We start from the raw sequence: 14,521 nt of genomic DNA on the forward strand, positions 1-14,521 counted from the left end.
GGGAATAGGAACATACATATCGATAATTACGTTAATAGTAATTAGATTAAATGCTCCCACAAAAAGACACAGACTGGCTGAATGTATACAAAAACAAGACCCATATATATGCTGTCTACAAGAGACCCACTTCAGACCTAGGGACACATACAGACTGAAAGTAAGGGGATGGAAAAAGATATTCCATGTAAATGGAAATCAAAAGAAAGCTGGAGTAGCAATCCTCATATCAGAAAAAATAGAGTTTAAAATAAACACTATTACAAGAGACAAAGAAGGACACTACATAATGATCAAGGGAACGATCCAAGAAGAAGATATAACAATTGTAAATATTCATGCACCCAACAGAGGAGCAACTCAATACATAAGGCAAATACTAACCGCCATAAAAGGGGAGATCAAAAGTAACACAATCATAGTAGGGGATTTTAACACCCCACTTTCAGCAATGGACAGATCATCCAAAATGAAAATAAATAAGGAAACACAGCTTTAAATGATACATTAAGCAAGATGGACATAATTGATATTTATAGGACATTCCATCCAAAAACAACAGAATACACATTTTTCTCAAGTGCTCATGGAACATTCTCCAGGATAGATCATATCTTGGGTCACAAATCAAGACTTGGTAAATTTAAGAAAATTGAAATCATATCAAGTATCTTTTCCGACCAAAACGCTATGAGACTAGATATCACTTACAGGAAAATATCTGTAAAAAATACAAACACATGGAGGCTAAAGAGTACACTACTTAATAATAGTGATCACTGAAGAAATTAAAGAGGAAATCAAAAAATACTTAGAAAAAATGACAGTGGAGACATGACGACCCAAAACCTATGGGATGCAGCAAAAGCAGTTCTAAGAGGGAAGTTTATAGCAATACAATCCTACCTTAAGAATCAGGAAACATCTCGAATAAACAACCTAACCTTGCACCTAAAGCAATTAGAGAAAGAAGAACAAAAAACCACAACGTTAGCAGAAGGAAAGAAATCATAAAGATCAGATAAGAAATAAATGAAAAAGAAATGCAGGAAACGATAGCAAAGATCAATAAAACTAAAAGTTGGTTCTTTGAGAAGATAAACAAAATTGAAAAACCATTAGTCAGACTCATCAAGAAAAAAAGAGAGAAGACTCAAATCAATAGAATTAGAAATGAAAAAGGAGAAGTAACAACTGACACTGCAGAAATACAAAAGATCATGAGAGATTACTACAAGCAACTATATGCAAAAAACATGGACAACCTGGAATAAATGAACAAGTTCTAGAAATGCACAACCTGCCAAGGCTGAATCAGGAAGAAATAGAAAATACTAACAGGCCAATCACAAGCACTGAAATTGAAACTGCGATTAAAAATCTTCCAACAAACAAAAGCCCAGGACCAGATGGCTTCAGAGGCGAATCTATCAAACATTTAGAGAAGAGTGAACACTTACCCTTCTCAAAGTCTTCCAAAATGTAGCAAAAGGAAGAACAATCCCAAACTCATTCTACGAGGCCACCATCACCCTGATACCAAAACGAGACAAGGATGTCACAAAGAAAGAAAACTACAGGCCAATATCACTGATGAACATAAATGCAAAAATTGTCAACAAAATACCAGCAAACAGAATCCAACAGCACATTAAAAGGATCATACACTATGATCAAGTGGGGTTTAACCCAGGAATGCAAGGATACTTCAATATATGCAAATCAATCAACTTGATACACCATATTAAAAAATTGAAGGAGAAAAACCATATATTCATCTCAACAGATGCAGAGAAAGCTTTGGAGAAAATTTAACACCCATTTATGATAAAAAGCCCTGCAGAAAGTAGGCATACAGGGAACTTTTGTCAACATAATAAAGGCCATATATGACAAACCCACAGCCAACATCATCTTCAACGGTCAAAAACTGAAAGCATTTCCACTAAGTTCAGGAACAAGACAAGGTTGCCCACACTCACCACTCTTATTCAAGATAGTTTTGGAAGTTTTAGCCACAGCAAATGGAGAAGAAAAGAAAATAAAAGGAATCCAAATAGGAAAAGAAGAAGTAAAGCTGTCATGTTTTCAGATGGCATGATACTATACATAGAGAATCCTAAAGATGCTACCAGAAAAATACTAGAGCTAATCAATGAACTTGGTAAAGTAGCAGGATACAAAATTAATGCACAGAAATCTCTGGCATTCCTATACACTAATGATGAAAAATCTTAAAGTGAAATTAAGAAAACACTCCCATTTACCATTGCAATGAAAAGAATAAAATACCTAGGAATAAACCTACCTAAGGAGACAAAATACCTGTATGCAGAAAATTATACAAAACTGTTGAAAGAAATTAAAGATGATACAAATAGATGGAGAGATATACCATGTTCTTGGATTGGAAGAATCAACATTGTGAAAATGACTCTACTACCCAAAACAATCTACAGATTCAATGCAAGCCCTATCAAACTACCACTGGCATTTTTCACAGAACTACAACAAAAAATTTCACAATTTGTATGGAAACACCAAAGATCCTGAATAGCCAAAGCAATCTTGAGAACGAAAAACGGAGCTGGAGGAATCAGGCTCCCTAACTTCAAACTATACTACAAAGCTACATTAATCAAGACAGTATGGTACTGGCACAAAAACAGAAAGAGAGATCAACGGAAGAGGATAGAAAGCCCAGAGATAAACCCACGCACATATGGTCACCTTATCTTTGATAAAGGAGGCAGGAATGTACAGTGGAGAAAGGACAGTCTCTTCAATAAGTGGTGCTGGGAAAACTGGACAGGTACATGTAAAAGTATGAGATTAGATCACTTCTAACACCATACACAAAAATAAGCTCCAAATGGATTAAAGACCTAAATGCAAGGCCAGACACTATAGGCAGAACACTCTATTACATAAATCACAGCAAGATCCTTTTTGACCCACCTTCTAGAGAAATGGAAATAAAAACAAAAATAAACAAAGGGAACCTAATGAAACTTCAAAGCATTTGCACAGCAAAGGAAACCATAAACAAGACCAAAAGACAACCCTCGGAATGGAAGAAAATATTTGCAAATGCATCCAACTGACAAAGGATTAATCTCCAGAATTTATAAGCAGCTCATGCAGCTCAATAACAAAAGACAACCCAATCCAACAATGGGCAGAAGACCTAAAAAGACGTTTCTCCAAAGAAGATATACAGACTGCCAACAAACACATGAAAGAATGCTAACCATCATTAATCATTAGAGAAATGCAAATCAAAACTACAATGAGATATCATCTCACACCAGTCAGAATAGCCATCATCAAAAAATCTAGAAACAATAAATGCCAGAGAGGGTGTAGAGAAAAGGGAACCCTCTTGCACTGTTGGTGGGAATGTAAATTGATACAGCCACTATGGAGAACAGTATGGAGGTTCCTTAAAAACTAAAAATAAGGCTTCCCTGGTGGTGCAGTGGTTAAGAATCTGCCTTTCAAGGCAGGGGACACGGGTTCGAGCCCTGGTCCGGGAAGATCCCACATGCCGCAGAGCAGCTGAGCTTGTGCGCCACAACTGCTGAGCCTGTGCTCTAGAGCCTGCGAGCCACAACTACTGAGCCCGTGTGCCACAACTGCTGAGGCCCGCGTGCCTAGAGCCCGTGCTCCACAAAAAGAGAAGCCACCGCAATGAGAAGCCCGCGCACCACAACGAAGACCCAACACAACCAAAAATAAGAACAAATAAATTAATTAATTAAAAAAAAATTTAAAAAATGGAGACAAAAAAAAACCAAAAAAACTAAAAATAGAACTACCATATGACCCAGCAATCCTATTACTGGGCATATACCTGGAGAAAACCATAATTCAAAAAGAGTCATGTACCAAAATGTGCACTGCAGCTCTATTTACAATAGCCTGGAGATGGAAGCAACCTAAGTGTCCATTGAGAGATGAATGGATAAAGAAGATATGGCACATATATACAATGGAATATTACTCAGCCATAAAAAGAAACAAAATTGAGTTATTTGTAGTGAGGTGGGTGGACCTAGAGTCTGTCATACAGAGTGAAGCAAGTCAGAAAGAGGAAAACAAATACCGTATGCTAACACATATATATGGAATCTTAAAAAAAAATGGTTCTGATGAACCTAGGGGCAAGACAGGAGTAAATACACAGACGTAGAGAATGGACTTGAGGACACGGGAAGGGGGAAGGGGAAGCTGGGACGAAGTGAGAGAGTGTCATGCACATATATGCACTACCAAATGTAAAATAGATAGCTAGTGGGAAGCAGCCGCATAGCACAGGGAGATCAGCTCGGTGCTTTGTGACCACCTAGAGGGTGGGATAGGGAGGAGAGAGAGGCTCAAGAGGGAAGGGATATGGGGATATATGTATACATATAGCTGATTCACTTTGTTATACAGCAGAAACTAAAGCAACATTGTAAAGCAATTATACTCCAATAAAGTTGTAAAAAATTAAAAGAGTATGTAGCTCATAGGATTAAATGGATTAATTCAAGTAAAGTTCTCAGCACAGTTCCTGGACCAATAGACATTAGCAGGAGCCAGATCTTATAGGCCATGGTGAGGGGTTCAGATTGTATGAGAGACAGTTCTAGAGGTAGTATGGAGAAATAAGTAGAAGACAGGCAAGAAGCAGGGATACTAGCTAGAGAGCTTTCGCAAATATTCGGTCAAGAGCTGGTGATAGAACACGGACCTGGTTAACGGAATCGGAGGTAGTTCAAGTTTGGAGAAACCAGAGCAGGGTTCATGGAGGGAAAATATTTAAGCTGAGCCTTGAAGGAAAATATTTCCAAGGGAACCTTGGAGAAAAGCACAGATGACATGTCTTGAGCAGTAAATAGTCAATGTGGTAATGGAAAAAGAAATGGAAGAGGAAGTTGAAAGATTGAGACCAGAAAAGTGAGTACTTTCAGAGCCTTACTTAACCTGTTTATTTGATGCATAAAAGAGCAGTGAGAGAAATTAATAGAACAGAAAGACATGGCTATGTCTTAGGAGTGACAGAGGAAGACCAATCAGATAAGAGGATCAAAGAAAAAGGGGTTATCAACCATGTAAATATTTTGGTAGGATAAAGATTAATGCCACTGATGACTTGAGGCAGATTCAAACTGTAGTGGCTGAAGACAGAATGCAAACAACTAAGCAGGTGGGGAAAACTGCAAGTCTTCATTTCACTACAGGCTCTTTCTTGGATTTCAGCAGTTAAATGTAAAGAACTTTAGCTTGAAAAAAGTACTAGGAGTCTAGGAGGGAGTGGAAGTGGTGGAGGCTGACAAAGGGAAAACCAGAACATGACTGTAGGAGAATGCTTGAAGATTAAGATGCAGGGCAAGAGAAAAAGCAAAAAAAAAAAAAAAAAAAAAAAAAAAAAAAGCTGCTGGAGCTCTGTACCAGAGAATGAACATAAGGTACAGTGTGATCCAAGACAATGATGGAAACCATGCTTTGTGAAAAGAAGGCTATCAAGCTTCAAAATGTGTTTTTGCCATGGCAATTTTAGAGACTCATGTTTTTATATAAACACCACACTAAAGAAGGAATATCACAAGTGACTTCATGAATCATCAGAATGAGAATTTGCTCTTGAATGTGAACACTTTACTGAATATAAAATCTCTAGATAAAGTTTCACTTTTGTAGCAAGGTCTCTTTGATTATAAGATCACTTATAGAAATTAAATCATTTCACATTATTTTACCTTTTTATTTTCTAAAAATATGTTAGGTAACATGCAGAAAATATGTGAATTTGGGGGCTACCTAAAGTCTTAAATTTCTTTGAGTAAATAGGAAATAGACTCTGGAAGTACCTATAATGAATACCTGTTATATGGCTGTCCAGTATCTATTTTTTCTTCCTTCTTGGAGTAATAGCCTGAATTTCTTTTCAGTACCTACCCCGTCCCTCCATTCTCACCGTTGTGATTTAGATGGAAAATGGGCCTCACCTGCCCCAGAGAAAGGCCCTGATTCATAGAGCCAATCTGAATGTGTCATCTCTGAATGTTTTGGAATTGGCACGATTACCTAAGTTGGTCCAATCAGTAACTCTTAGACACTTTCGCTGAATATATGATATAGATTCTCTTTGTTTCACAAAAAGGATTCATGTAATTCTTAGAGTTCCTCAAAGTCAGTTTAGGATTATGAACTGGGGGGTGGGGGGAGGGAGGGAGTTTGTCCAAAAACAGTCAACACCAGGGAAGGGACAGTTAAAAACTGAAAGAAACTAGGTTCTAAGTCACATTATGTGAGCTTCTAGTTTCACTCCTAGCAACATGTATCTCTGTAGTTTCAAAGGAAGTTAATTGGTTCACTCTATGTAAGCCATTCTCAGTTGGGTTTTTCTATTACTTGCTGTACTTGAAAGCTTCCTAGGTGACAGAATCTGTGATCTAGACCCTAAAGCCTATGTGTCACTTTTCTATCAGCTGTCAGGATGTTGATGAACTCGTCTATGGAAATAGATGTCATTTTTATGAAAAGTGAGCATTTTGAGACCCTTATGTATGTTGTATATGTTCTTTAAAATGTTTAGTTTTACAGAGAAACCTTTTTTTTATAATAAAGATATTCAACTCACCATGAAAAGCATAAGAAACTTAGAAAAATAACTAAAACCTGCTTATAGTTGAAGGCCCAACTACACAAAAGTTGGATTTGAAGGTTGTCCCTTATCTATTTTCTGACAGCAAATATTGCAGGATTGTCTGTTTATATTAATGTAAGTTTCAATATATGTTAATTATGAATAGAACAAGCCTAGGAAGTGATAAAACAAATTCACACTCAACTTGTCAAAAGAAATAGTAATAAGATTCTTCCCTTAAGTGAAGCATGTTAACCTCTTCCTCACCCAGGTTCTAAAGTAATTCATAAGTAGACAAGAGGTATGTGGAACATGATGTATTGTCTTTATTACTAATAATGCTCATTCTCTAATTTCAGCCTTATATCTGTGTAAAAGAGGGCTTCCTTACACTGAGGCCCATAATGATACAGACATATGCATCCAGCCACAGACAGCACTGGACACAGACTATTTTGCCACCTGCCCTTGTAATATTTATGGAGAAATGGGGCCCAATGCATGCTTTCTGTGTGCAGCTTATTCCCAAAGAGAGGGGAGAAAGTGCTACTCATGCTCACTTCTTTGTCCCAAACTCAAACAAGTCATCACACCTCTACCAATCTAGGTCCAACCAGGAGACAGACCACGGTAAATTTAACCAGAAATGTTCAGCTATAATAGAGTGAAATAAATACAATTACCCCTCTGTATCCATGGGTTCTGCACCCCGGATTCAACCAACCGTAAATTGAATTGCAGTAGATTGAATCCTTGGATGCAGAATCCTCCAATGTGGAGCCCCGGGGTACTGAGGGCAGACTGTATTACTCCATTTTATATAAGAGATTTCAGCAATCACAGGGGACTGGGGGGGGGGCAGGGGGAGACTTAGAACCAATTCCTTGCTCATGCTGAGGGATGACTGCATGTTGAGAACTCTTAACAGTACCCTAGGGCAGAGGGAGAGCACCCAAAAAAGGCAAGCTTGGAAGAGGATCCCCCTCTGGCATTCATACCTCTGCTGGAATAAAATTTAAAGGCAGGACAAAAAAAATTAAACACAGAATTCTGTTCGGGCCTTCTCCCTCCCTAATGTCCAGTGTGCATCTGCATTACACATTAAGCAGAGCTCCTCAAATCTTCACAATCTAAAACAGAGAGAGATGATAAATATTTTAGCTACTCAAAACTTGAAAGAGATACTTGTTATATATCTTCTCGCTGTAGACCAGAGAGAGAACGAAGGTAGAGCAGGTTTCGTTTTAGATCTGACAGAGGTTCTAGAACTACTTCACCCTATTCTCGGTCAGAACGATCCCATTATGACGACTCTCATTATGATGGTCGTTACCATAGGAGTTCCCCTTATCGAGAGAGGGCACGCTAGTCTCTGCCATATACAGATAACAGGTCAAGACAAAGTTCTGACTCGGATGGTTAGTATAAGAAGACATACTCAAGGCGCACCTTGTCTCCTCCTTGCTCTTACAGAGACATAAGACGCCATCCTCCTATTCTAAATCTGATGGAGACTGTAAAACTGAGTCCTCTTACTTAGAGATGGAAAAAAGAGGAAAGGATTCTTCAAAATTAGAAGGAGAATCCAAAAGGACTTCAGAAAATGAAGCAATGAAAAGATGTTATTCTCCCACTAATGAACAGGGATTCCGACGCGGGTCATCATATTCCAAGCACAGTAAGAGTGCTTCCCATTATAAGTCTGCCCTTCAAAACCTGCAACCAAGTCTGATAAATTTAAAAATTCTTTATGTTGTACAGAATTGAATGAGGAAATCAAACAGTCTCATTCTTTTAGTTTACAGACTCCTTGTTCAAAAGGTAGTGAATTAAGAGTGATTAGTAAAGTTCCTGAAAGAGAGAAGATTGGGTCGCCATCTCCATCAAATCGATTAAATGATTCACCTACTTTTAAAAAGCTAGATGAATCACCTGTTTTTAAGTCTGAATTTATAGGACATGATAGCTATGACAGTATTAAGGAATTAGACTCTTTATGTAAAGTGAAGAATGATCAATTAAGAAGTTATTGTCCCACCGAATTTAATATAAATGGATCTCCTGGGGCAGAATCTGATTTGGCAACATTTTGCACTTCTAAACGTGACACTGTTTTGATGTCTTCTGATGATAGTGTGAATGGATCAGAGGTATCCCCTTTGGTCAAAACGTGCATGCTTTCATCAAATGGATTTCAAAACATTAATAGATGTAAAGAAAAAAACTTGGATGATACTCGCATGCAGCATAGTAAGTCAGAAAGCCCATTTAGAGAAACAGAACCTCCCGTGTCACCACACCAGGATCAACTCATATCTTTGCCAGTTATGACTATAGATTATTCCAAAACAATAGTTAAAGAACCAGTTGATGTGAGAGTTTCTTGATGTAAAACCAAAGATTCAGATATATACTGTACTTCAAACGACAACTGCACTTCTTTGTGTCATTCGGAGCTGAAAATACTGAGCCTTTAGTAATGAAGATTTCTTCAAATAGCTTTATGAATGTGCATTTGAAATCAAAAACAGTTATATGTGATAATGGAAGTCTGACAGATCAGCACTCAAAATTTGCATGTGGAGAATATATGCAGAGTGTTGGTAGTACTAGTTCAGCTTCTGTTAATCATTTTGATGATTTATTTCCACCTACAGGGAGCTCATGTATTGCTTCATCTCTTCAGAGTCTTACATGAGGGACAAACGTAGACAGTTTAACTCTCTTGCAATGTGGAGAGAATACATCTCCAGTTTTGGATGCTGTGCTGAAGAGTAAAAGCTCAGAGTTTTTTAAAGCATGCAGAGAAAGAAATAATAGAAGTAGCTAGTGGTCTTCCTCATTCAGGAAGAGGATTTGCTTCCTGGGAAAACAGGCATAATAATGGACTATCTGGGAAATGTGTGCAAGAGACTCAAGAAAAAGGGAACTCCATACTGCCTGATAGAAGAGGAAGACCAGAAATCTCTTTAGATGAAGAAGGTGGAAGAGGACATGCACGTACTTCTGATGACTCAGAAGTTGTATTTTCTTCTTGAGATTTGAATTTAATCATGGAGGACAGTGATGGTGTAACATATACCTTAAAATGTGACAGTAGTGGTCATGCCTCAGAGGTTGTATCCACTGTCCATGAAGATTATTCTGGTTCTTCCAAAAGTTCAAGTGATGAAAGTGATTTGGAAGATACAGATTTTGATGATAGCAGTATCCCAAGAAACTGTTTTCAGTCTGTTGTGGTTGTGCCAAAGAATTCTACTTTCCCATGGAAGAAACAAGTCCTTGTTCTTCTCGGAGCAGTCAAAGTTACAGACACTATTCTGACCACTGGGAAGATGAGCGATTGGAGCCAAGGAGGCATTCATATGAGGAAAAATTTGAGAGTATAGCAAGTAAAGCCTGTCCTCAAACTGAGAAGTTCTTCTTTCATGAAGCAACAGAGAAGAATTCAGAAATCTCTTTTACACAGCCCAGCCAAAAACGGATAGATAATCACCTGTCTGAAATTGCTCATCCTCAGAGTGATGGGGTTGATATTACAGTCATACAGACATAAAATATGATCCTCTACGTCATCCAAACTCTGAGGAAGCAGTGAAAGCCAAAATAACTTCTAGGCAGAAAGAAGAGCTACCAGTTTATTCTTCTGATGATTTTGAAGATGTCTCAAGTAAGTCTCGGCAACAGACCACTTTCCCTAACAGGCCAGATAGTAGACTGGGAAAAACAGAGTCAAATTTTTCTTCTTGTGAGATCTCCCAAGTGGATGGTTTCTGTTCATCATCAGAAGAGCTCAGAAATCTAGGGTGGGACTTCTCTCAACAAGAAAAGCCTACTATCACATATCAGCAACCTGACAGCAGCTATGGAGCCTGTGGTGGACACAAGTATCAGCAAAGTGCAGAACAGTATAGTGGGACAGGTAATTACTGGCAAGGCAATGGCTACTGGGATCCAAGATCAGCAGGTAGACCACCTGGAACTGGGGTTGTGTATGACCGAATTCAAGGGCAGGTACCAGATTCCTTAACAGATGACCGTGAAGAGGAGGAGAATTGGGATCAACGTGGAGGATCTCACTTTTCAGGCCAGCCCAATATTTTTTTTCTGTCCCTTCAGAAGGACAAGGTGTCAGTGCAAGCACCTGAAATAAGCAGCAATTCCATTAAGGACTCTTTAGCTGTGAATGAGGAGAAAGATCTTTTGAAAAACTTAGAAAAAAATGATATGAAAGATAGAGGGCCTCTTAAAAAAAGGAGACAGGAATTGGGGAGTGATTCTGAAAGTGATGGTGAGCTTCAGGACAGAAAGAAAGTTAGAGTGGAGGTAGAGCAGGGAGAGACAGCAGTGCCTCTAAGCTCAGCATTGGTTGGGCCTTTGTGTGTCATGAAGGACTTCAGGGACCCAGAGTGGTGGAAGGAGTGTGCCAAACAAGGGAAGATGCCTTCTTACTTTGATCTGATTGAATAAAATGTTTATTTAACAGAAAGAAAGAAGAATAAATCCCATCGGGATATTAAGCGAATGCAGTGTGAGTGTACACCTCTTTCTAAAGATGAAAGAGCTCAAGGTGAAATAGCATGTGGGAAAGATTGTCTTAATCATCTTCTCATGATTGAATGTTCTTCTCATTGTCCAAATGGGGATTATTGTTCCAATAGACGGTTTCAAAGAAAACAGCATGCAGATGTGGACGTCATACTCACAGAAAAGAAAGGCTGGGGCTTGAGACCTGCTAAAGACCTTCCTTCGAACACCTTTGTCCTGGAATATTGTGGAGAGGTACTTGATCATAAAGAGTTTAAAGCCCGGGTAAAGGAGTATGCACGAAACAAAAACATCCACTACTATTTCATGGCCCTGAAGAATGATGAGATAATAGATGCCCCTCAAAAAGGAAATTGCTCCCGTTCATGAATCACAGCTATGAACCAAACTGTGAGACTCGAAAATGGACTGTGAACGGACAACTGAGAGTTGGGATTTTTACCACCAAACTGGTTCCTTCAGGCTCAGAGTTAACATTTGACTATCAGTTCAGGAAGGAAGCACAGAGATGTTTCTGTGGGTTGGCTAATTGCCGGGGTTACCTGGGAGGAGAGAACAGAGTCAACATCAGAGCAGCAGGAGGGAAAATGAAGAAAGAACGATCTCGGAAGAAGGATTCGGTGGATGGAGAGCTAGAAGCTCTGATGGAGAATGGTGAGGGTCTCTCTGATAAAAACCAGGTGCTCAGCTTATCCTGGCTAATGGTTAGAATTGAAACTTTGGAACAGAAACTTACCTGTCTCAAGCTCATACAGAACACACATTCACAGTCTTGCCTGAAGTCCTTTCTGGAACGTCATGGGCTGCCTTTGTTGTGGATCTGGATGGAAGAACTATGTGATGGCCGGGAAAGTAACCAGAAGTTTCAGGAAGAGATTATAAAGACTTTGGAACATTTACCCATTCCTACTAAAAATATGTTGGAGGAAAGCAAAGTACTTCCTATTACTCAACATTGGTCTCAAACCAAGACTGCTGTCCCTCAGCTGAGAGAAGGAGATGGGTATTCTACGGAGAATACATCACGTGCTCACACACTTTCTCTAAGCTGAGCATAGAAGCTGACACAGACACCCCCAAGAAGCTAATGTTTCGCAGACTTAAAATTATAAGTGAAAATGGCATGGACAGTGCGATCTCTGATGCTATCAGTGAGCTAGAAGGCAAGGATGGCAAAGAGGACCTTGAACAGTTAGAAAACGTCCCTATAGAAGAAGAGGAACAACAGCTACTCACACAACAGCTGCCTGAATCAAAGTTGATAGTGAAATTGCTGTGGAGGCCATTAAGCTACCCACATCTGAACCAGAGGCTGACACTGAAATAGAGCCTAAAGAGAGCAATGGCACAAAACTAGCCGAACCTATTGCTGAGGAAACACCATCCCAAGATGAAGAGGAGGGTGTACCTGATGTGGAGAGTGAGAAGAGCCAGGAACAGCCACATAAAACAGTAGATATAAGTGATTTGGCCACCAAGCTCCTGGACAGTTGGAAAGACTTAAAGGAGGTATATCGAATTCCAAAGAAAAAGCAAACTGAAAAGGAGAGCACAATAACCGAACAAGGAAGGGATGCTGTTGGCTTCAGAGATCAAAGTTGCCCCAAAAACTCCTAACAGGTCAAGAAAGAGAGACCCAGACAAACAAACTCAAAATAAAGAGAAAAGGAAATGAAGGGGCTCCCTCTCACCACCTTCTTCTGCCTATGAGCGGGGAACAAAAAGGCCAGGTGGCAGATATGATACACCAACTTCTAAAAAGAAAGTACGAATTCAAGATCGCAATCAACTTTCTACAGAGGAGCGTCGAAAGTTGTTTGAGCAGGAGGTAGCTCAGCGGGAGGCTCAAAAACAACAGCAGCAGATGCAGAACCTGGGAATGACGTCTCCACTGCCCTATGACTCTCTTGGCTACCATGCTCCTCATCACCACTTTGCTGGCTACCCACCAGGTTACCCCATGCAGGCCTATGTGGATCCCAGCAATCCTAATGCTGGTAAGGTACTCCTCCCCACACCCAGCATGGATCCTGTGTGTTCTCCTTCTCCTTAAGATTATTCTCAGCCCTTGGTGGGACATTCTACAGAACCCCTTGCTGCCCCTCCACCTGTGCCAGTGGTGCCACATGTGGCAGCCCCTGTGGAAGTTTCCAGTTCACAGTATGTGGCCCAAAGTGATGGTGTGGTACACCAAGAGCCCAGTGTCACCATCCTGCCAGTGCCAGCCCCAGGCCCAGTCCAGGGACAGAATTATGGTGTTTGGGATTCAAACCAACAGTCCATGAGTGTACAGCAGCAGTACTCTCCTGCACAGTCTCAAGCAACCATATATTATCAAGGACAGGCTTGTCCAACTGTCTATGGTGTGATGTCACCCTATTCACAGACAACTCCACCAATTGTACAGAGTTATGCCCAGCCAAGTCTTCAGTACATCCAGGGACAACAGATTTTCACAGCTCACCCATGAGGAGTGGTGGTACAGCCAGCCACAGCCGTGACTACAATAGTTGCACCAGGGTAGCCTCAGCCCTTACAGCCACCTGAAATGGTTGTGACAAATAACCTCTTGGATTTACCACCCGCATCTCCTCCCAAACCAAAAACCATTGTCTTACCTCCCAACTGGAAGACAGCCCGAGACCCAGAAGGGAAGATTTACTACTACCATGTGATCACAAGGCAGACTCAGTGGGATCCTCCTCCTTGGGAAAGCCCAGGAGATGATGCCAGCCTTGAGCATGAAGCTGAGATGGACCTGGGAACCCCAACATATGATGAAAATCCCATGAAGACCTCAAAGAAGCCTAAGACAGCAGAAGCAGATGACCCCAGTGAGCTGGCTAAGAAAAGCAAAGAAGTATTCAGAAAAGAGATCCCAGTTCATCGTCCAGTGCCTGAACCCTTACTGGAAACCTGACTGCAAAGTGGGAAGAATTACCACAACTGAAGATTTCAAACACCTAGCTTGCAAGCTACTCATGGCGTTATGAATAAGGAGCTGAAGTACTGTAAGAACCCCAAGGACATGGAGTGCAATGTGAATGTGAGACACAAAACCAAGGAGTACATTAAGAAGTACATGCAGAAGTTTGGGGCTGTTTACATACCCAAACGGGACACTGAATTAGAGTGACCTTCAGGGCCAGGGTGGGAGGATGGGCAAGCTGGTAGGAGAGACTCTGAGGAGAAGAAATCCCGTGGGCCCTCTCTCCCCACCCCACTGTCAGGGCTGTGCTACTGATGACACATCACCCTGGGGAATTCAAACCTGCAGAATGAGCTTACAAAAATGAGCTCCATCTACAACAAGCGGTCCCTGGTTGTGAGCTGTTGGTA

General features: G+C 40.3%; 1 pseudogene; it reads left to right on the forward strand.

The window, feature by feature from the left end:
- Positions 1-7,131: 7,131 nt before the first annotated feature.
- On the forward strand, positions 7,132-14,318 carry LOC109550687 (histone-lysine N-methyltransferase SETD2 pseudogene; annotated as a pseudogene).
- The last annotated feature ends 203 nt before the right edge of the window (positions 14,319-14,521 follow it).

This window comes from Tursiops truncatus, chromosome 17 (assembly GCF_011762595.2).
Source record: "Tursiops truncatus isolate mTurTru1 chromosome 17, mTurTru1.mat.Y, whole genome shotgun sequence".
Taxonomy (NCBI): domain Eukaryota; kingdom Metazoa; phylum Chordata; class Mammalia; order Artiodactyla; family Delphinidae; genus Tursiops; species Tursiops truncatus.